Source organism: Pongo abelii, chromosome 14, assembly GCF_028885655.2.
Source record: "Pongo abelii isolate AG06213 chromosome 14, NHGRI_mPonAbe1-v2.0_pri, whole genome shotgun sequence".
NCBI lineage: Eukaryota > Metazoa > Chordata > Mammalia > Primates > Hominidae > Pongo > Pongo abelii.
This window is the reverse complement of record NC_071999.2, coordinates 99861509-99882909: the sequence shown is the minus strand read 5'-3', so window position 1 is coordinate 99882909 and position 21401 is coordinate 99861509. Positions and strand designations below refer to the sequence as shown.

General features: G+C 37.1%; 1 protein-coding gene and 1 long non-coding RNA gene across 9 annotated transcripts in view; one reads left to right on the top strand and one right to left on the bottom strand.

Moving 5' to 3' along the window:
* GPC6 (glypican 6) overlaps positions 1-21401 on the bottom strand; it is a 1198922-nt gene that overhangs the window by 645351 nt on the left and 532170 nt on the right.
* On the top strand, positions 7914-20805 carry LOC129049582 (uncharacterized). Of its 2 annotated transcripts, none has more exons than XR_010136810.1 (2): positions 7914-11706; positions 18546-20805. It is a non-coding gene; the product is annotated as an uncharacterized LOC129049582 (long non-coding RNA). The 2 variants fall into 2 exon arrangements; XR_010136811.1 differs by lacking the exon at positions 7914-11706 and adding an exon at positions 13583-17768.

The following is a 21401-nucleotide window of genomic DNA, read 5'->3' as shown; positions in this document are numbered from 1 at the left end:
GAGTGTGTGTGTGTGTGTGTGTGTGTGTAAAGAGTGAACAATGAACAGAATAGGGCATTTCAGAAAACCTTTTCTTTCCAAATGCCACTTGTGATATGCTGTGGTTTGAATGTGTCCCCTCCAGATTCAGGTATTGCCAATGTGAAATATTAAGATGCAGGACATTTAAGAGGTGATTAGGCCATGAGGGCTCCTTTTTTGTGAATAAGATAAAGGCCCTTATTAAAGAGGCGTCACATAGCACTGGACTCTTGAGCCTTCTGCTGTGTAAGGATATAGCATTCTTACCCTCTGGAAGATGCAGCATCAACACACCATATTGGAAGCAGAGAGCAGCCTTCACCAGACAATCATACCTACTGGCTCCTTGATCTTGGACTTCCCACCCTCTAGAACTGTGATTAAATATTTGTGATATTTGTAAATTATCTAGTTTATGGTGTTCTGTTATAGCAGCACAAACAAACTTAGATAGTTGTGATATAATGTACTCCATTGTTACTTACTAGAATGAGTAACCTATCAATCTATAACCTACATCTGAAAGAATTTCTCTAGTCTCTGCCAGCTCTACATATCCATTTCATTTCTGCAATGAATGTCTCAAAATTAGGCACTGTTCATAACTTGAGTTGTGACAAGTGACTATCCTGGTTTTAAAACTAAGAGTATGGGACATAATTCAACATGCTAAAAGATACTGAGGGGATAAAGAAAGGTTAACAGGTACAAATATACATTTAGAAGAAATAAGATCTGGTGTTTGATAGATCAGTAGGTTGATAATAGTTAACATTAATGTAGTGTATATTTAAAAGTAGCTAGAAGAGAATAAATCAACTGTTCCTAGCAAAAAGAAAAGATAAATATTTAAGGTGATGGATATCCCAATGACCCTAACTTTATTAATGAAGATGTCAAGTTATCACATGTACCTGAACATATATACATCTGATATGTATCAATAAAAAAACATAAAAATAATTCGGTGTGTTAGATCACAAGCATATTCACATTACTGACATGTTAGAAAAAGAATCCTATAGAACAGGGGCTAGCAAATTACGGCCTGAAGGCCAAATCTGGCCCATTGCCTGTTTTTATAAATAAGGTTCTACTGGAACAGAGGTTCACACATTCCTGTACACATTGTCTACGGCTGCTTTCATGCTTTAGTGGCAGAGCTGAATAGTCAGAACAGAGACCCTATGGTCCCACAAAGCAGAAAATATTTACCCTCTGCTCTGTACAGAGAAATCTGCCAACCCCTGTCATACGGAAAGTAGTATTTCTTTATTTTAGGGATAATTTAAAGCATATGACATTATTCATGGTTTAGGTAAATGGCACAGCTTTTTTAAAAATGTGGTAATAGGGTAGTTCATGTTTATTACTATTCCTGAGATAGTTGAACTGTTAAAGAAAACAGTTTGTGGCTACATAAAGGCCTTGTAAATGAGATATCATTGCTGTGTGATCAGTTGATGTTTTCAGACTTGAAAGTACCTTTCAGTACACCCTTAAAATGTACAACAATAGGAAGTGATTTGCTGAAATTATACTGTTATAGCTGGCTCCAGCCCAAATTGCTCAAGGCCATGTAAAAATCTGAGGAGATGCAGACATAATAGGCTCACTGGGTTGAAAGTAGTATCACATTTTTCTAAATGCAAAGGCTAGTTTTGTGCCACTTACTAAGCTGAGTTCTGGTTTCACTGACAGTCTTTATTAACCTCTTCTTTTTCTGCATATATATAATTTTTTGTTCAAATATATTCTAGGTCCTTAGTCACAGGATGCAAAATATTTTAAAACCGTTTTTCAACTGTGTATATTTAAATAATTTTATTAACTTTTATGTTGGACTGAAACAAGTTTTCAGTCATCAAACAATTTATTGCATTTTAATGGTTCACAAAAATGGTTTTGTTTTTTTTTTTTCACCTGGAAATTTTACAGCTGACTGGCTGGCCATGTATAGTAGCTATGTATGTCCTAATGGCTTAGGTCATTTCATTAGCACAAAGTGGAAGAGAATATTGTAATCATGACCACCCAGAGAAGACTCTTATATGAACAATATGTTATTTTTATACTTAATGGAGCATTTTAATAAAATGATAGTCATAATAGTAAGAAATATCATGACTACCAAAAGCCTAGAGTTTTTGTACAAGAAACAAATAAAACAAGCTACAGGGAGTAGTGAAACTCCTCTAACTTTGCTTCCTGGGAATATCCTGATGCAAACTGTCTGGAAGTTCCAGTGGACAGTGTTTTCGCTTCATTACGCTTCCCCCACTGTCTCCATGGTTAGGGAGGTTGTTGCTGTTTTGTCTTTAGCTCTTTTCCAGTCTTCCTCTCTGTCTTCTGTTATCTAATCTTACGGTTTTGAAAATAACATCTGAGTGTGTGGCGCCCACACTGACCAAGGAGGCCTTAAGTCACCTGAGAACTCTAGACATTCCTACAATTCTTATACCATTTTAATGTATGTTGACAGACAAGTTTTACCCTCATTACCATTCCTTTTCAAAATTTATTGATGAGTCCCTTCTCTTTCTTTTTTGAGACAGGGTCTGTTGCCCAGCCTGGAGTGCAGAGGCACAATCATGACTTACTGTAGCCTCGACCTCCTGGGCTCAAGTGATCCTTTCATCTCAGCCTCCCAAGTAGCTGGGATCACAGGCACACCCCATTCTGCCTGGCTAACTTGTTAAATTTTGTAGAGATGGGGTCTTGCTATGTTGCCCAGGCTGTTCTTGAACTCCTGGGCTCAGGTGATCCTCCCACCTCAGCCTTCCAAAGTGCTGGGATTACAAGCATGAATCACGGTGCCTGGCTTATGTCTTCTAAAATATTAAATTAACAAATGTCTAGTGAATAAAGTTTAAAACCAGAAAACAATGGCCATAGCAAATTGCACAGAACAACTGTTTGATAGTTCCCCAGTACCTTGCTTTTCTTTCCTTCTCCAGCTATCTATGAAACTGGTACTTTTCAAATCATGATCTATGTACCATCTGGGTCAGAAACAATTGAGCCATTTACTTAAAATACCCATCATAAGCCCCACCCTAGGCCTTCAGAAATATTACCATGGCGATGGGTCTTTTCAAAAATTTCCCAGATGATAACTACACATAACCAATTTTGAGAGCCAATGTGATCCATTTTCAAAACTTACAGAAGTTTTTGAAAGACTATACTCTTCTTTTCTACCTCATTTATTATATTGTCTCTAGTATATTTCTTTCCTTCAACTTTAATATAAGCCCTTATCTCTCATGTCTGGATAATCAAAAACCTTTGAAATAATTCCCTTTTTTCGAGTCTTCTGATGTTGCCAGATTTGTCACCTAGAATTGTAATTTTAGCAGTCTAATCACTGGCTTTCCAGTGAAATGTGGCCTTTTTCTTCTTGAAACTAATGCCACCTTGTTAGTTAAGGGACTTAGTTAATGCCTCTAAAATCTTTTCCTTGGGGAATGAGATTACTTCCTTTTCTTAAATATATATTCCCTTTTATTCCTGTCAATTTCTGTTGAAGTTTTTCCAGGTGTGTTGCTACTTCCATTTAAATTCAACTTATTTATTATACAAAGTTCAAATTAAACTTACATCCTCCAAGAAGCACTGCCTCTTCTGAAAACCCATAGCATTCAGACACAATCTGTGTCTCAGCTGTGGTTATTTTACATGTGTTGAGGTACCATATCACAATCAGCCATTCATTTCATGGGAAAAATAATCATTGATTGGACTATAATTTCAATTTACAAGGAAGTTCAAACATGGATTTTAAGCAACTTTGAGACTTTCTCTTCAAGTATACATAAAATTAGAGGCCACTTCTTTTAAAGACACCCAAGAGTTGGAAGTAGACAAGACGTTTCAGCGATGGGATTCTAAAATAGATAACAGTAAACTCCAATAAACCCTGGCCTTAGAAATTTACTTCTGCATCTGAGAAACAAGCTGAAGGCTAGGTGCTTTAGTGGGAGGTTAGTGTGAGCAGAGCCACGGGTGTAAAATCCATGTTTTTGAGGAAGGGGTTTGGAAAATGCCTACTCAGCTGGAGTATGTTACATAAACAGAAATTTCCCTACATCTCTGTTTGCTCAGGGGCCATAGCAGTGTAGAATTGTTTGGATGGAAGGAAGAAAACAATTGCCAATAAATCTGTGCAGGTTGTTCTGATCCAGTAACTACAGGGAAATATTCATGTCTCCTTGATCTGTGAGCTGGACTCCAGAAAGATACTACCTCTAATAGTTCTCAAATCCCAGACAACCTGTCTGTCTTGGCCATGAATAAAGCTTCTTATTATATCTGTCAATCAAGTTCAATCCATATCCCCACCCTGCCCCTGATTATCTCTTCTTGATTTCATTAAATATTCACTGCATAGGTACTGCTTTATGTACATAGCAGTACCTTAGGCACAGGGACACTGCAGTGAAGAATAGATAACGCTCCTTCTTCTGTAGGACTCTGTAGTAAAATGAAGGACCCTGAAACACTTATAACATTTTATAACTACATATTACATGAGGTTATAATCTCTACCTTTTATTTTTTGGTATTAACTGAATTCTATAGGAACAAAGAGGTGAAGGCAATTAATTCTAGATGGGCAATTGAAAAAATTTTGAAGAATGAATGACTTTCACATAAACAGCAAGATTATTCTAGGAGAGGGAACAGAATCAGTAAAGCACAGAAGCATAAGTATATTCGGTAGGTTGGGAGAGAAGTACCTAGACTGCAGTGTGGCTGCATGATAGGATATGATGGTAGGAGAAGATGGGGGTTCCAGTATAGGTTAGAATATTTCATGTGACTCTTCAGAGAATAACAGTGATGGGTAGTGGCTCCATGGAAATTTATTATATTACTCTGCATACTTTCTCTCTTATTTATTTATTTATTTAGATAGATAGATACATAGATAGATCTCAAAACCACCATGAGATACAATAATCTCACCCCAGTCAGAATGGCAATTATTAAGAAGTCAAGAAACAACAGATGCTGGTGAGGTTGCAGAGAAACAGGAATGCTTTTACACCGTTGGTGGGAGGGCAAATTTAGTTCAACCACTGTGGAAGACAGTGTGGTGACTCCTCAAGGATCTAGAACCAGGAATACCATTTGACCCAGCAATCTCATTACTGGGTATATACCCAAAGGAATATAAATCATTCTATTATAAAGATAGATGCACACATATCTTCATTGCAGCACTATGCACAATAGCAAAGACATGGAATCAACCCAAATGCCCATCAATGATAGACTGGATAAAAAAAAAAAATTGTATGTATACACCATGGAATACTATGCAGCCATAAAAAGGAACAAGATCATGTCCTTTGCAGAGACATGGATGGAGCCGGAAGCCATTAACCTCAGCAAACTAACAGAGGAACAGAAAACTAAACACTGTATGTTCTCACTTATAAGAGGGAGCTTAACAATGAGAACACATGGACACACGGGGGGAATGACACACACTGGGGCCTGTTGGGGAAGGGCAGCATAGCTAATGCATGGAGGGCTTAATACCTAGGTGATGGATTGATAGGTGCAGCAAACCACCATGGCATACATTTACCTATGTAACAAACCTGCACATTCTGTTCATGTACCCAGAACTTAAAGAAAATAATAAATAAATATTACCCAGAATCCTAGTGCCATAATAATTCAACTGCAAATATATATATGTATATATATAATTTGATTTTTAAAATGGAACAAAGGACCTAAACAAATATTTCTTAAAAGAAGACATACAAATGGTCAACAGGTATATGTAAAAGTGCTCAACATCACTAATCATCAGGTAAATGCAAATCAAATCCATGAGATATCACTTCATACTTGTTAGAATGACTGTTACCAAAATGAAAGAAAAAAAAGGTTGGTAAAAATGTGGAGAAAAAGGAACTCTTATACATGATTGGTGGGAATGTGAATTAATATAGCCATTATGGAAAACAGAATGGAGGTTTTTCAAAAACTCAAGAATTGAACTACTATATGATTCAGCAATCCCACTACTGGATATATATCCAAAGAAAATGAAATAAGCAAGTACAAGAGATGTATGCACAACCCATGTTCACTTCAGCACTATTCGCAACAGGCAAGACATGGAATCAACTTAAGTGTCCAGTAACGATGAATGGATAAGGAAAATGTGATACATATACAAAGTGAAATGCTATTCAGCCTTGAAAAAGAAGAAAATGCTGTCATTTATGGATCAACATGGATGAACCTAGAAGACATTATGTTAAGTAAAATAGGCCAAGCACGGAATGATAAAAATCACGTGATCTCACACATACGTGGAATCTAAAAATGTTGAACCCCCAAACAGAGAGTGCAGTGGTGGTTATCAGAGGCTAGAGGGTGTGGGGATTGGGAATATGTTGATCAAAGGGTAGAAAATTTCAGTTAGAGTAAGTTCAAGAGATCTGTTGTATCTCATGGTGACTGTAATTAAGAACAATATTTTGTATACTTGAAAATAGCTAAAAAAGTAGATTTTAAACGTTCTTACTAACAAAAATAAATATATAAGGTAACACATATGCTAATAAAATTCATTTAGCCACCTCCAATGTATACATATATCAAACATCATATTGTACAACATAAACATGAAATTTTTGTCAATTAAAATTATACATATATATATAATTTTTCAAAAGGTGCTGACCCTAATAGATATTTTACCTATATACACAGTTAGAAAAGCACATATAAAATATTTTCTTTATGTATTAGCCCTGACTTTTGTGTCCTGCATCTAATATCATGGCTCAGACAGTCTCAGACATTTTCAGAGGATCACATTATCTTAATCTGTGGGACTCTCCCATAAAATCATTTCTAATTTCACTAATGGCCTTTGAAAGGCTCCTCTTGTCTATATTTCATATAGTAACAATTTCAAATGCTTCTAACAGATCATTTTTTTAGGGACAGAAATATTGGGAAAAGGATCCTGGATGTGTACAAAATCCATATTTTGGTTCTGCCTGTAACCATCCCTTAACTTGGGCACGTTGCTTGTTTCTGAACCTTGGCTTTTCATTTACAAAATAGAAATAATTCCTGGAGTCTTCAAAGGATCAAAACGATGCTTGCGAAAAAGACTTTTGTTAGCGAAGAGTAGACAAAGTATAATTATATATTTCTTTTTTCTTTTTCTTTTCTTTTTGGAGATGGAGTCTCACTCTGTTGCCAGGCTGGAGTGCAGTGGCACGATCTTGGCTCACTGCAACCTCCGCCTCCCAGGTTCAAGCAATTCTCCTGCCTCAGCCTCCTGAGTAGCTGGGACTACAGGCACATGCTACGATGCCCAGCTAATTTTTGTATTTTTAGTAGAGACAGAGTTTCACCATGTTGACCAGGATGGTCTCGATTTCTGGACCTTGTGATCCACCTGCCTCAGCCTCCCAAAGTGCTGGGATTACAGGTGTGAGCCACCGCGCCTGGCCAATTATATATTTCTTTTAGTCTGTAAGACCCTTGGAAATAGGGGTTTAAACATTTTATGCTATGCCTATAACAGTACTTTACACAATGTAGGTCATCAAAAAAATAAATTTTCAGTCAATAAGGACAAGCTCAAACAGGAATTAAAAATAAAATCAGTCATTTTATAGTAATAAGTTTTTACTATCACAGGAAGCATAAATATGAAGAAACGTAAAGGCAATGACCAAAATAGATGTTCAAAGTTAAAAATAAAAGGCAGATTACTGTTGAATCATTCTATGACTTGTTTTAAACATTAACATTGTCAAATCTTTAATAGGAGTGACCTTAGATAAAGGTAGAAGTTACATCTTAAAATTTTATTGTGTGTGTGTGTGTGTTTTTTTTTTTTTGTGATTGTGAACCATTAAGTCATTAAGGTTAATTTAATGAAATTTCATATAGTTAGCATTATTAAATGCCAGCTGTTTAATAATGAAGAATGCAGTGTACCAGTTTAGAGAAGGCTTTAGGGGTTGTTTTATATGCCATTTTTAACAAACTGACTAAGCTAGGAGTCATTTGAAGATGTAAAGATTGGAAAAAATAAATCCACAATGATGGCTGAGCTAATTGTTTACAATAGCAAATAGCATCTAATATGGTGGGATGTAAATGACCATATGTGTAGCCTATGGCGATATTCTCTTAAGGAAAACAATGTTTTTTTTTGCTTTTTAATTTTTTTTGGTTTTCAATTAATGAATTTAATACACATATTTAATTATAGGTTGACTGGTGTGTTTTCTTCACACTTTGCAGAAAAAAAGTGCTTTTTTAAATTGTCAGGTCTTGAATCCATATTTGTTTTCATCCTCATTACTTCTTAATGACTTTCATGTACAATTAAAAATTATTGGACTACTTTTGCCTTATTCTTGCCTCACTTCTCCTGATCTAGGTATTCATCTCTATGTGTATTGGGCCTGGTTCTCTATTTGTAAGATAACTCACATTCCTTGGATCCATAAGGAAAAAAAGAAGGTCCTCAACTCTTCACCACAAACTCCACCAGTGGAAAAGAGTAGCATCTTCCAGTCCCAGGGGATTATATGCACACAACTGAGGGAATATCCAGAATGGTCTTTCTTTATAGAGTGGAAGAGTCTCCCCATTCACCAGACGACCTAGGGTGTCATTTCCCTACATTAAGCTCTAAGGTACATGCGTGGTGCCTCTGAAAAAAATTGGGGACAAATGTGGCCTCTAACAAAGAACAAAAGAACAAAGAACTGGCCCATATGAAAAAGAAAGAGTGATAACTGGGACAGATACAGCCTACAGCATATACAATGCTAACATAAGCCATTTAGGTTTCCAGGAAATAATCAAACTATCTCTTTGAAATTGAATCACAGAACCCAGATCACATTATTTTGTGATGGATAACAGTGAAATGGAGGGGCATGCCACCCAGTAGCTAGTTGCAGGATTACTATAACTTCACTGTATACTCTAATGGTCCATAGATACTTTGAGGCTTTTATCATTTTTCCAAGTTGTCTGTAGTCTCAATATGGAATTATAAACAACTATTCCATAATTTTTAACAAAGACACCAGAATGAGTTGAAAGAACAAACTTGATTTAGATTGTCATCAAGTATGTTAGAAGGCTATTTTGGATGTAAATTATTTTTCTTATACAAAAAAATAGTAATTAACATTGATTAAAGCCCAATGAATTCAGTCCAATGTATTCAGCTCCTCCACTGGTAGCCACCATACTGAGTTCTGAGAGGCTTGTAAAGATATTAGTCTCAGTCCTTTCTCTCAAGAAACACACAAAAATAGACATAGAAAGTGATATAAATAATAAACTGGAAAGAAAAGCAGTGTGTGATAGAAAATTATATTTGGCAGATTAATATAAAATGTTTTTAAAATATAAAAGGATAGTTATACAGCAAAATCTAGATTGGCAAGTATTTAAGCAAAACTAAACAAACAAATAAATAATCCAGAAATGTTTATCTCAACGATCTTTTAGAAGAAAAACAATTTGTTCTACTTGGATTGGCTGCAGTTCTCTGAGTTATTGGATGGAAGCAAAACATGGCCGTAATCTCATTGGTCATCAAGACAAATGTATCCAGCCAACCCAGAAACTCAAGGCACACATTCCCACATATTTTCCCATGGGAAAGACTTGGCTGTATGGGCTCAACTACTGCCAAATAAGCCATTTCCTTGGAATGGGATTTATCTGGGTAGGGTTGAGAGGTGAGATAGGGTGGAGAGTTAGCTAAATGGATTAAGGATGGTGAAATAAATAATTTGACCTGGTATAGAAGCTTGGTGGAACAACAGGTGCAAGAATGGTGAAAGTGGGTACCTAAAATATTACCATTTTTGCCGAAGGCCGTATCTAAACAAGTGCATTGATGTCACCTCAACCTCAAAAGTAGTCTTTCAGCTGCTTAAAGGCAGAGTTAATGTCTCCTTTCTCACCTGTCCCCAGTACTTAGCACAATGCTATGACTTAATAGATACTCAGTAACTATTTGCTGAACAAGTTAGTGAGTGTATTCGCATGTATTTGAGCGCCAGTTAGTCTATAAAGTAAGGCAGACCACCCAGGAAATCTCTCTTATGATTCACTCTCTTCGTTTTGGTACCAACAGTAAGAGAAAGTTGCTGCTTCTTTTTTTGTGCCTTAACAGAGATATTAGGAAGAGAAAAAAATCTGTCCAAGGAGAACAACATTCTTTTGAAGAAAAATATTGACATTCACAAAAAAGAACAGAGCTCTTGCTGCCCCTCTATCTTGAACATCCCTCTACCAGCAAAAGAAAGCACAGAGGTTAACAGATTTAGCAGAGAAAGCAGGCTGTAATCCCATTGACAGCTAGGAAATGAAATGACATCAAGTATTCAATGATTGCCCTCAATTAGCCTATGCAAAGCAAGAATTAATTACCAGCATTGAAAAAGCTCACCTTTGACTCCTCTTTCAAGATCTCACTTACACTGAGTGTTCTTCTGGTGTTATAAATGAAGGTCTGGTGGACTTGATAACTTGCTTTTCCCTTAATATATTTTAGTAGAAAGTAGCTTTTAATATGGCAACAGAAATTTAATGAAAGGGAACTCTTAGCCGGTCTCAGAAATACATATACAAATAGACACAGATGCAGACGTAGACACAATGTATAGATATATATGTAGGTACAAATACACAAATGACTGGAATTTACTGATTCAGCATGCACCAGGCATTAGCAGTAACCCTTGTACACATTAGCTTTGGAATTCTCAGGACAGCAATTAAATGTACTCATGTAAACCTATAAAATAATGTTATTACTATACAGGGAAATAAATCATAACAATAATGTCTACATAGGTACTGATTCTATTTTTTGGCATATTCTCCTAACAAAACCTATCTTTTCCCCAAGCCGGTAATAAAATAAAACCAAATGAATCTCTAAAGCCATTCACTTAATGAAATAATTTTGTTAAGCAAACAATAAAAACCTCATTGGCAACAAAAAAGTAGTAGTGCCAGAGCACACTGGAATGCCTGAGAAAAAGGGTAGATGTGATTTCCTCTGTTTAGGAGAGTTATCTGGGCAAATGGAAAGGCTTAGCTGGGTTTAGTTAATGTTGCTAGGAAGCACAAGAGTTAGGAAAAACAAGGAAGTGAAGGAATAGAAGAGATAAGAACACAGAAAAGTGGAGAACATAAGAAAACAGGAGACGGGGCTTGGGAAATTAAATTAAAACTTGCTTGATCGCCTGTTTCAGCCTCTGTGTGAGATCCTTTTACCTATGGCTATGCAATTATGACAGCATGGTTAGCAACCAGGAAGCCACACTCAATTACATAACAGGACTGAGGTCAGAAGATTGAGGAACGGGAAGTATGTCCTTTTAGGAATTTGCTGGATTTGAACTCAACCAGATGTGGATTTAAGTTTCATCCTTTATTATTAGAGATATCTCTGTGGATAAGGAAATCAGACAGAGGTTGGTCGATGGGCAAGGGTGCTTAATCATAACATTAGCACAACTGTTCTGAATAGTTGGTCATTATTTGGTGGAAGGATCGTCCAAATCCTACTCACTGCCACAGCCATCTGATGTTTCTGAAAGCCTGCAAACCAGTCAGCAGGGAATGGGATGGATCTGATGGCTTAACAGGGACAAGGTAAGTCCTGATGAAATGTTTTATGTCATTTACAAAGTTGATACAGACCCAAGCATAATACTTGATTTAGTAATTGCCTAGTATATGGAGGTTTCCAAACTTCTTCTAGTGAAGCCAAGGGCAGAAGCATACATTTGTGCTGGCTTTAAAAGAAAATATATTCTTTCTCTCTTTCCTTCTTTCTTTCTTTTTTTTCTGAACATACCTTGAAAAAATAGTTAAGAGAAATGTATTGATGGATCCGGATCATATCAGTTCATTATCCCAGTATGATACTGGGTTTCAAAAGAAGATGCTATGGACACTCTTCTGGAGATAATTTAGTGAGGTGGTAAAAGAGAGTTTGGGTTCAAATCCCAGCTCTGCCACTTGGCAATTTGCCCCCATCTGTTTGGGGGAAGTTATTTAACTACTTTCAGTCTCAGCAGTTTCATCTGTAAGATGAGGATGTTCTTAGTGTCTATTTCAGAGCTGTTGTTAAAGTGTTTAGAACTGTGCCAGCACATAGTAAGGGTTGAATACATGTAAACTATCATTACTACTGCTATATTATCATAATGCTATTAACATAATGAAATTCTACTCCCTATATTTGTAAAGCACAACGTTGAGAGATTACCTAGATTGTATTATTTTTATGTAGTTTTCAGTGAACAGATACTTGGGTGTTTCTCTCCAGGCTAGTGCTTAGTAAAAATGTAAACCAAAAAAAAAAAAAAAAAAAAGAAAGAAACAAAGAAAAAAAGATGGAAACAAACAAAAAAAAGCTTTAAAAGTAAATGAAACCAAATCATGTGTTTTGCAAAGGGGGTTTATTGTTGCTGGCTACAGCACTACATTTTAAAAAGCCAATCATTTTCTTATAAAAACGGTCTGCAAATAATGAGTCATGCTGCAGAATTTTGTGACTTTTCAGATAATTAGTTTCTGACAGCACTGTATCTCTAAGTAACTTTAAAACTCTGTTGAAATTGGTTTGTTTAGATGACATTCGCCAACTTCTGCTTTGGGTGTTAAGAGTGAACCATTCAATTAAGGCAAAGTAAGACTAGTCCAACTGTTTTTGAACACAGTAATGCTGCAGACTGCCCGAATGTAAACAGAAATTGACAATTTGAAAATGTCATCAACCCTGAGCTTTCAAAGGTGTTAAATATTTAACTGTAGCTAATAGACTGCAAAGTAATATTTGCTTGACCAAATATACGTGCTTTTTGTTTCTCCACGATCACTCTCAGCCTCATCTCTTTTGTAGCTTCACTTAGTTTTCAGAAGCTCAGCAGGCCTGAAGGTGGCAATGACAATTTTCTTTTAGAAAACTCCAGGTTTAGCTTGAGGAGAATGCTTTAGACTCTAGGCTGTGAGCCTGGGCTCAAATCTCAGATACGAAACCCAAAACCTACATGACTCTAAGCCTGTAATTGAACTTCTTTTGGCCTCAGTTTCCTCATCTGCAAAGTCTTTTACATAGTTTGGAAAATGAATGAGAAAGCCAGGAGGCAGTGTGCCCCTGTGGTCCCAGCTACCGGGAGGCTGAGGCAGGAGGATCACTTGAGCCTAGGAGTTCAAGTTCAGCCTGGGCAACATAGCAAGACCCTGTCTCTTGAAGCAATAAAAAGAAAAACAAAATGAGATAATGAGGATTAACTACTTAGCACACAGTGCCTAGCATGCAGTAAGGAGAATAAACATTAGCAATAAGTACAGACCGTGTTGTTATCACTGTTTTATTATATATGCAGCACTTTATGATCTCTGGGCATCTGTGTTTGCTCCTTTTTCTCTTGGAATGCTCTGGCTTTGCATGGATGTCCTTTTCTCACCCTTTGTTTCTCCACTGAGATGGCATCTCCTCCCAGGGGCCTTGGCTGAGCTCTCTGGTAAAAGAAGACTTTCCTGAAGCTCCACTCCTCATGCCCTGTCTGCTTCAATCCTTGACTGTACCTGAAATTAGATCACTAGCTTTTTAAACCAATTGATGGTCCCCCCCAATCAAGTACAGGCCCCTTACAGAAGACACTTTCCCTGTCTTTTTCATCATCAATTTCCAGAGCCCAGAACAGGATATGTCTCACTGGGGTCTCTGAAATGCTTACCAATGAACCAACTCCAACTAAGATTATGACACGTATGCCTTCGTGTTAACTTATTTAATTCATACATCAAGATGTTACTCAGAATGTAACATTGTATTATTAAAGAGAGTTCCTGAGAAAGTTAATCCATCATGCAGCCTTTATACATGACTTTTACTAATTCTGTCATTAAGTGTGTCATTAGTGTCTAGGATTTTGGTAAAAATAATATACGAAAGAGAGCTGGAAGTAAAGTGCATAGATTAGCATAATTTATCTCCTGATCAAGTTAAAAATATAAGATACTTTGTGATATGGTCCCTAATATTCCAGTGCTCTTAAAAATAGCCCTAAGGAGAAGTGAAACAGAATGGAAGTTTCCATTAATCCAGGAGTGTAGGCAAAGACTACACTCTTCTTGAAGACTTGAGCTCCAGTGAATGATTCCCTCTTCTTGAAGACCTAACCTCCATTGAATGTTCCAGTTCTACTCTCCTGGCCACCTGCTATATACCAACTGTGTTACTTGGGAATAGCGCCTACAGGAAAAACGACACCTGGCTGGCAAATTGGTTTATACATATCTGGAACAGTCTTCATAGTTTTGAGTGTCCCTGAAAGTGGTGACTTTTCTAACTGGCATGTCCTGTATCATATACAATGGCAGCTATGCCCATGGATCTGTCAGAAGTATCGGCTCCACTGGAGGCATAAGGCTTCTAAGCCAAAGCAGCTCTTCTGACTGTCTGATCTCAACTTGTCTTCTTACACCTGAACTGTCTGCTGCATGGCAAAATGATGTCTATTGGGCACTACTTACTGCTATAAAATCTCTCCCTGAAAAGAAGATTTTAAGTTGCTCTGCTGGTAAGTTGTACTGCCACCCCATTCCTTTTTGATGAATCTGATGCCAGTATAGCCAATGGCAATCTCTTGTAAGACTCAATGCTTGTTATTAGAGTCTAAACAGCAGAGACCCTAGTGGGTGAGGCAGGACTGGTAATGGTTTGATGGGTATAAAAATCACAGATAATATTTTGAAAAGGAGTTGCCAAATCAAAGGGCATAGACTGAACCCGTGAAAGGTAGGTGAGAAACCATGGGCTCAAGTACTGATTAGCTAAGGAATTTTGCAGAGAGGCAACTTAAAACTACACAGGAACTCCTACAGTCACATACCATAAGACTGAGTGAGGCAGAAGGATGAGGAATGGACCATTTTAAATCTACTTGGAAAGATTTTGTGGTATATAAGCTACATCAAAAAAAAAAAAAAAATCAGCTGCATACTGAAGCTAAATAGACATTCCCTGTCTTTTTCATCATCAATTTCCAGAGCCCAGAAGAGGATATGTCTCAATGGGGTCTCTGAGATGCTTATTGATGAACCATCTCTAAGATTATGACATATATGCCTTCATGTTAACTTATTTAATTTATACATCAAGTTGTTACTCAGAATATAACATTGTATTATTAAAGAGAGTTCCTGAAAAAGTGAATCCATCATGCAGGCTTTATTCGTGACTTTTACTAATTCTGTCATTAAGTGGCAGTATTACTAACTAGAGTGGCATTTTACTTTTTCTTTAAACAATCTCCATTTCTTATTCTCTCCTAATTTTTCTTTTTTCTTTTTGCTAAATTCTCAATAGAAGTGCCTTCCTTGTGAGGATAAGCAGTGTCCTGTCATAACCTACTATATAGTGGAAAAAACTACAGAGAAAATGTCCCACCAGGAACATGGTAGAGAACAAGACCTTTGAGTAGAAAGAATTCTGGTTTTTTAGATGACAACAACTTTTCCTAGCACTTTATCCATCCTTCAAAGCAGCATCTGTAATAAAAATGGACCACAGAAGGGAGTTGAAAACTCCAGATTCTGACCAGAACAATTCCTTAGAATGATAGTGCATTTGGGCACTTGGCCCTCAGGCTCCAGGAGACAGGGCTCTTCATCTGAGGACCGAGGAGAAGGATTTGTCTGGCAAGACCCTGTGCAGGACCAACATTCTGAATTTCATTACTCCTCCTCCACACCCCAGCTTTTATCAGGACAACATCATTCCATTTGCTTTGCCTTTGATTTCTTTCCACATAAAAAATTATAGGACTTTCCTAATCAAACTTCTTTTTTTCTTGTTTCTCTTCCTTGTGTATATATCACCTTTTAATATTTCTGAAGTGCACCTGTTTTTAAAACTTTTCCTCTCAATGATGCCTCTCTGCTCATCACAAGATGTCCAAAGTTAGATTGTCCCACTGAAATCCTTCTTTCTATCCTTGAAAACTCCATGTAATGCATGAAATCCATATTTAATACAAGGTAGGAGTGACCAAGCAGGAGACACAGGGCTTTGGCTGTTGCAAACCCAAGTGAGCACACTTAGGTCTATTGTTCAATTTAATAGTCAATGACCCTTCCTGACAGAGGGTGATGTGTTTTCTCACAGGCATCTGTAAACCTAACCAATGTTGATATCTTCATAGATAAGAACAAAAAATGCATACAGAAGCAATAAATCATCCTACAGTTATCTAATGTTAGTTGATGCCATTACTTTTCTTTATCATCAGTGACATTTTATTAATATTTTTGTTGCTTAAGTCTCAAAAGTGCACTGAGCCTATACTACATAAAAGGTAATGCATTAAGGGCTATGGGCCAAAAGCATATTGTCAGATATGATACGGAAATTCTTCTTCCAAACACTTCAAAAATTATAATTTGTGAGTCACTGAACCAAGCAGAACTGTGGTTTTGGCAACCTGGATGGACACTCCCACCACAGTGCTAATCTTCAGTAGGCGGAACAAGGTACAGTGAACTCTGAACTTTTGTTATTAAAACTAATCTAAGTTTGATTCCCCACAGGCTTAAAATTTATAGCAGTAGAACATTTTCATGTTCCTTATTTGGTCATTTAAATATTTTGATGGTTTCTCTTTGGTGATTCACATTCCTTTCCTATCAACTGTGGATCTCCTATGCTTGACTTTTTAAACAACGTATTTACTTTATTTTAAAATGGCAAACGAGGAAACAAACAAAAGGGAACTGCACAGCTTGTTGTGAATCAAGACACAGAACTTGTAATCCTGGGACTCCTCAAAGCTCACCAAATTCCATTCGACCCTTCATAAAGCTAACCTGCAGAGTGCACTCCCCGACACGTGTGAGACCAATGAGATGAGATGAGAGATGAAGCCAAAACAGCAGCACTCCCCTGTGTCTTCAATTAGCCATGGAGTGAAAATGAGACAAACAGTCATGTATAATTTAGAGGCTTGCTCTCTGGTTCTTCCTGCCGTGGGAAGCCTTTCACTGAGGAAGGAAGCGTGATCTAGTAAAGTGCTCAGGCTTGGGAGTCAGCCTTGTTGGGTTGTGTTTCCAGTTAGTTCACTGATGTACTTTGTGACCTTGTATGCGACTTAATTTCTATCAAAGTGGCTGAAACAACTTGCTTTTAAAGATGACTTGTTTGCTCATTCTGGGGAGGGGCAATGCCAGCAGTCCCTCAGTGTATGTGTTATTAATATGTTCAGCACAGAACAGACAGAATGAGCAAATGGCTTGATCTGTGAGACAATGTGGATTACTGAGACTGTAGGATAACGCAACAAGGAGTGCTGAATGATGTTACAAAGCACATCCTCTGCTACCTAGAGGGTTACGTTATGTTTTATGATTTCATCAGTCAACAAATTGAGAAACATCATAAGGATGAAAAAAAAAAAACTACTTAAGTAAGTGCCAAATAAGTCTGTAAACTTATTTGACCAAGAAAGTATGGGGGAGAAAAGGATTTATTTCTAGAGGAAGTGGGTCTTGGTCTAATATTAGCCTTAAGTTGAAGTGCTGAGAACTAGATAAAGAGTTGCAAAGTTGATGTCTGCAAGCAAATTTCAAAAAGCAGTTGCTGGGTCTGGGAATAGATACTACTGAGGAAGAAATCATCAGAGTCCATAGAAGAATCCAGAAAGAAGGTGGGTAGAATACCTCTCCTATCATGGGAAGTGTGGAGAAGCCTTTCTACCTCCACAAAGCTTCTGAGGCACAGCCCCTTTGAGTCAGAGAGAGAAAGTCCAGTTAGCACACTAGCTAAGAGGGCCTGTCTTGGAAGAAGATGATATAACACATCACAGCTCAAAGAAATGGTGGCATGCCTCAGACCACTGCCAGCTTAGGAGACCAGTGAGAAAATTCCTTTACCAAAGATTAGTATTCCAGGAAGCCAAGGAAAATAAATACCTTTGGACCTAAAGAGAAATAATATGTAACATTCATTGAACACTTAGTATCAGGCATTATATTAAGTGCTTTACATATTTTATCTCATTTAATTCTAAAACCAATGTTATGAGATTGTTGCTCTCATTATATGTAATAAACCATGCAATAACTAAAAAATATGCAAAAATAAAAATAGATAAGAACATAACTATTTTATACCCATAAAAGTGGGGGTTGTATGGTTTTTTAGAATAATTAGGATCGAAAGATGGAAAGCAGACAGATGCATGCACTATTTTGGCCCTGATCTTCAACCCTAAATAGGGTAACTAAATGTCTCAATTTACTCAGAAGTGTTCAGGCTTTAGCACACAGCTCAGGAAATCCTTCGTTCCTTGGCAAACCATAATGGTTGGTGATCCCATTCCCCCAACTACTAAATTTTGAACTACTTGGCAAATAAATACAGAGATTTAAGCCCCAGTAGGTCTGGAGTAGAGTCAAAGCTTGTTTTGTTAACAATTTTCCAGGTGATGCTGGTGCCTACCAAGATTGGAAAAATACTGACTGCAGCTGAAAGAATACAGGTAAAGCATGAATCATCCTTCCCAGACCTGCATTTATTTAGAGGTTGTGTGTGCACGCCAACTTCTGCCTTCCACTTAATTCCCATCTGGTTGAAGTGCCAAGCCACCCATAAAATAACTATAGATTGAAAGCAAAGCAAAGCAAGTGTGCAAGCACAAAGAGAAAAGTTAATCAAAAATATGGAAGGGGTAAGAGTGTAGAAATAAGGTGAATGAATGGATATCAGGAGAAGAGGAGTGCAAGAGGAAAGCAGTGCCTGGGTTTGGAAAGGAAAGCTGTGGAGAAAGGTGATCCTCCCAGACTCTGCGCACATCTTCTCACTGCTGCTTTTGGGGGCTGTCTTTCTTTTTTTTTTTTTTTTTGTCACATGCAGCAGCCACTTGCAGCTTGTGTTTCTCTGAAACTTGGATCATTTTACCAGCTATTTAATAAGACTAAATAAATGGTGTCAGCATCAGAAAGCATAGCACATTTTGTTTAGAGATGTGTACATTCCTTCTTGCTATTAAACTGTGATAACTTTTGGCAAGAATATTACTTTGCTCTGTCTTCTCTGAGAAGAAATTTTCCTTCTGTTCTCACACGGCCATTGAAGAAACAAAGACTACCATATTTAGTGGAAGACAAAAGGGCATGCATTTGGGAAAATATTGACTTAGAAAACTTTATCCCTGAGAAAAAGATTGTAAGGGAGTGAGCCGATGAAAAATCCCATGTGATTTACAGAATTCAGAAACTTCTTTTTTTGCTAATGTTAATTTATCACCTAAAATTGACCCAGAACATTAAATCAATCCAATTCTAGCTAGCCACTATGTTTTTGGAAATTAGAGTTTAAATCCCACTTTTGTTATGTAGGAAAAAAATAATCCCATAAAGCTCCCAGTTGGGATCTAGTAAAAGGGCATCCTTTTATGAAAGAAGCTTCCCAGAGAGCAAGGAAATAAATGACCCCCAAAGAGGACTGAAGGCTGTTTACCATAAATGTGTACTATTTTCAACATTAGTTTAATTAAAAATGGATATAAAAAATTAGTCTTCAGAGCCTGCATAAGCCAGCATTTATCTTTAAAAAAATTCCTGTATGAATTCCTGTACGAAGATCATCTTAATGGCCATCACTGCACGCGATCATAACTTTCAGCATTTGCCTTCCTCTGCTTTGTCTCCTCACACTTTTACTCATGCCTTGTTCATAAATTTAAACTGAAATGAGGTCAGAGAAGGTGTCTCGTTCATTTATCTGTCCATTTGTTCATTCATTCATTCAACCCCTATTTACCGAGTGGCCGGTATGTGTCAGGGTTAGTTTTAGGACCTGGAATACAGTGGTGAATAAAAATGCAGTCACTGAATTACGTTTACAGGCTTGGGGAGGTAAGATTGGTAATCGAATAAGAAATCATGATGACAACTGTACGTGCTATGGAATAGGTAAACTTGTGACTCTAAGGACTTAATCTTGAATAATCAAGGAAGGGTTTTCAGGGAAAATGACTGTTAAGCAGTCATTTGCTCTACAGGTTGGCAATAATTAACCAACACTAAAGGGTGGGAAAAGCAGTGCTGTCCATAGACAAGGCATGAGTTAGAGCAAAAGTGCTGCAGCCAGGCACAGGCAAGTCCTGAGTTCATCTGTCTCCAGTAAGCACTCAGGTCTGTGCCTTGAACGTGGCCTCCATGCCACATGAGTTAAATTAAAATAATAAAATTCCACCTAGATCAAAGTGTATGTGAAAAAACATGAGGTCAACATTATCCTTCAGATATTTTTAAGGGCTCTAATCACCCTTAGGTTTTTTTTTAATGCTTATTTCCATAGTGCTTGTAACTCAATAGCTTAAGAAACCAAATCAGTGAGGGGAAAAAAAGAAAAACGACTAAATTTTTGCTTGAAGATGAGTTAACGTTTGTTTAACAACAAGAATCCGAAGGACATCAGATGTTTCCTCATCTGTGTTCTATACATGCATGAGTTGAAAGTCGGAATAAACATTTTTTAAGCTCAGCAAATTTTCCCCTCTGAGCCAGCCAGATGGTACAGCTAAACACTAAGCTGGTGGTTAGTAATCAGGCCCTTCTTTGATGGTAATCAGTTTTTACTGATCAGTGCAAGAGTGTTTCCAATAATTCCCCCTTCATTTATGAAATAGAGTATGTGCTTAATTTGCATCAGCTATACATTGGAACAAGCATTTGCCATTTGCTTATAAAAATAAAGGCTCAACAGCCATTCCACAAACTAAAATGGGGTTATTTTAGCTCTACATTCCAGTTCATTTTGTTTGAAGAAGAGAATTTTCTGACTGATAAGGATTCTAAAAATATTTTTACTCTGAGGCAATAGACACTAAGTTCAAAGTACAAATTTGTTTTTTTAACTGACTTCGAACACCGAAAAATATACTCTCAAGTTGATCTTTCCTCTACTGTTGTGAGTTTCCGTGGTATAGAGCTGAAACTCATTTTGCTTTACTTCTTTCAACAAAACATGATTTTTCTGGTGGAGCACTTGTTGCTTTTTCATGGTGCATTAAATAGCAACTCTAAGTAAGTCTAAAATACAGCTGCTTCTGCTCTGATAAGCAGCCAAAATTATCTAAAAAAAAGGAGTACCTTCATTACGGCACATCTCTTTTCAGTCAGTAGCTTCCCAGTCCTATAATGCTTAGCATACTGATTATTTAAAAAGAAATAATTATGTCACTGAAGACTAATGTTAAAGAAACAGTATCAATACTAGTTCTGGGGAGCTTAGCTTAAAGCACCGCAGCAGAAGCCCAGAATCACCACCACCG